This window comes from Belonocnema kinseyi, chromosome 5 (assembly GCF_010883055.1).
Source record: "Belonocnema kinseyi isolate 2016_QV_RU_SX_M_011 chromosome 5, B_treatae_v1, whole genome shotgun sequence".
Classification (NCBI taxonomy): domain Eukaryota; kingdom Metazoa; phylum Arthropoda; class Insecta; order Hymenoptera; family Cynipidae; genus Belonocnema; species Belonocnema kinseyi.
In genome coordinates, this window is record NC_046661.1 from 132726829 (window position 1) to 132730324 (window position 3496).

Here is a 3496-nt window from a genome sequence, read left to right on the forward strand (position 1 = left end):
TTTTTTGGTGAAACTTCTTTTATTTTGGTATAAAATGGTTGAAAGTTCATCTATTTTTTTGGAAATTTATCTATTATAATAACGAAAATTTTTTTGTTTTAAAATTGATTTCGAAAATTGTGAATTTCTGTTTTCGGTAGAAAGTTATTGGGTTGAAAATTAAATTATTTGTTTGCAAATTTAATTTTTTGCTTGGAAATTTTAACATTTTGTGGAAACTATGATTTTTTGGAGTTGATAATTATTTTTCAGCTGAAAATTTATCTGTTCAATTTTTCGTTGAAACATTATAATTTAAGTTGAAAATTAATTTCTTCCGTTGAAAATTCTATTTTTTATCTGAAAATTTAACGATTTTCACAAAAAAGAAGACTAACACATCCTTCCGAGTGACTGAAAATAAATCAAGAGCCTATCAATTACAGTTTTCAGTTTGAATCGCTTTAATATCTGTATTAGAACTGAAGATAATATAGTTGCACATTTTTGTACTTTTAAGCAACAATTTTGATTATTTTTTTTATTTTTCAATTGAAACTGGTTCACAACAGTTTTCCGCATACTCATGAATTTTTTCAAAATTTTTCCATCGCCCCTTGTTTAAGAAATAATGCTCTAAACTTGACTGTTCTTAAATGTACCCAAAAAACCTTACTTTTTTCACATTTTGCAGTCTGCTAAGCACACAAATTTTTTTACATAAACGTCTTCAAGCTCATTAACGTAGAACACTTTTAGCTTTTGAATGACTGTTGTTTTGTTGCGCTAGCATTTGTTTAGACTGAGTTGTGAAGCTTCAAAGGCAGATGCCTATAGTTTTCTCGCCGATAGTAGTCCATTTTTGATCGAATACTTATTGTTTTAGTTTAAAATTCGTTTCTATAGATGAATATTAATCAATTTTGTTGACACTTTTTTCTTGAAAAATTTTCTTTTTAGTTATAAATTTATCTTCTTTGTTGGTGAATTATTCTTCTTTAAAAATTCATTTGTTTTAGATAAAAAATTGATTTCTTTTGTTGAAAATTCGCATTTATTTGGGTTTAATATTTAATTTTTTCAACTGCAAGGTTCAGTTTAAACTGCAATGTTTAAGTTAAAAAATGTATTTTTTAAATTATTTTCTTATGTTGAGAATCTAACTATTTTGTCGAAAATTTGTTTTTTATTTGTGAAAAATCAATTGTTTACTAAAATTATGACTAAGGCATGCAGAACAAAATTTAAAACATTTTAGACCCAGATTTCTTTGTCACCTATATCTATTTACATAAAGTGCATTATATTTGCCTCTTCGCAATAAGCATAATGGTTCTAAGGTAACTTAGGATTTCAAACCCTGAATAGATTTGAGGAGCAGCTAGATCGTCATTCGTGATGTCGGGAGAGTTCGGGTTCCTGCTCGTGAATTTTCGGCTTTACACGAGGCTGGGCTTCGCAGCATTTAACAGAGTCGACTCACCCACACGCTACGTTTAAGTGTGTCGCTTCCAGATGGGAGAGAGGTGGGGGCCGAAAAATTCCACGTTCTGGAGACACTGCTTGGAGTGAACCGACGCCCCCCACCATACTCACTGCATTGGCGTGAATGGAATGGGAAGCCAACTGCCACACTCAATCCAAGATGTCAGAAAGGTCGGGTGCCCTAGGATGCCGAATTTGATTGGTTCACTTTTTTTCACTTTCACCTGGCAGGACCATGCTTTGTTGGAACATGGTAACAAGGCATGATCCAACAAAGCATGTTCCTGCCAGGCGCTAGTAAAAAAGTCAACCAATCAGATTCGGCACCCTAAGGCACCCGAACTTTCTGACATCTTGGTTCGAGTGCGGCAGTTGGCTTCCCCTTCCATTTGCGCCAATCACACTAGGTACAGTCTTAAGGCTAAAATGTGAACGAGTTTTAGTGATTTCTATCTCTCCTAGGTGGCGTCCGCGTTAATGCTTGTGTGTGAGAAGCTGAAAATCAGGAATATAGGAACATGGCGGACATGTAAATAACGAGTGAGTGATTATATTAATCAGGTCTGCAAATTATTTACATTTTCTGTTTGAAACAAATTTACATTATTTTTAAATTGAAAAAGAGACCGATCTGTTCGGAGTGGTACTCAGGTGTTGAGCTTAATTTTTCTGTTTAAATATTTTTTTCATTTAGAATTATGGGCAGAATAATATACACAAGCAAACCATTTCATGCAATATCAAGAAATCTCGATTAATTTATTATCATTCGCTATTTCATGTTTTTTATATTGCATAACATGGTTTGTTTACGTAAATTATTCTTCCTGTGAATCTAAATAAAAAAATATATTATAATTTGCATGGTATGGCGGAAGAGCGGGGCGAAGGGGTTGCTGGATGAGAGCTGTAGTTTGTTCTATCTCCGATAGGTGTTCATGATGGTGTTAAATGATAATCTGAATTCAACTTTCAAAAGGTATATGTGCTTGCGTTTTAATTTTGACCAACAATTTTCTAAATTATATGTACGTATCAGTCATTTGACTGGACATTTATTGCCTAAATTTTTCTTGCGTGAAATTTTTTTCGTTTTTTGTTGAAAAAAATTTATAACGTATTTTTTTATTTCAATATGATATGCAAAATTTCTGAGAAATAAATTTTTGACAATTACCGTTTTAAAAAAGTGATTTTCTTAACTTTTTTATAACTAAAAAAGTATTGTTCCACAAAATTTTAAACATTTTATTTAATATTAGCTTGACCTTGAACTTCGAAATATTGTACGTATACTGAAAAATTTCTCCATTGAATATTCTTATATAAATTAGTCATTTTTATAAACAAAAAGAGATTGCTAAGAGAAGGAACTACCTTTTTTCACTTCAGCTAAAAATTAATCATTTAGTAACTATTAATTTCTATACTTAAAATTTTTTATTATATATTATGGAATGTGCTAGTAAAATGATCAATGAATTGTAAAATGATCAATTGATATAAGCTTAATATATTTTTTTAATATTAAATTGAATAACAAATATAATTTAGTTTCCTAAATTAAGATAGCATAAATTCATTATTTACTTGCAGGTTATATGATTCGCATAATATAAAGTTGATTTATTTTCAAGATACCTTTATTTTGATTAAGTAATTTTTCGGAATGGTGCTGCTTTTTTAATATGAATATTTCCATTTAATTTTAAAAATTATATGTAAATATATTTTAATTTATTTTCTTAAATTAATACCTTTTATGTTGTGAAGATAATAATTATGCATTAGATGATACATTTTTTTCACAATATTAATTTACACAAGTATTAAATTTTAACGTTTTTAAATTAAGTACCTAAATCGTGGATCAAATTTAAGTTTCTTAAATTGAAAATTTGCAGTAATTTGTATAATTGAAGTTTATTTGTATTTAAAATACCAATATTTTAGTTATGTTATTTTCCAAATGTTTCTGATGTAGCAAAATGAGTCTCTGAACACAATTTTTAGCATTATGTGTACCTAGGTT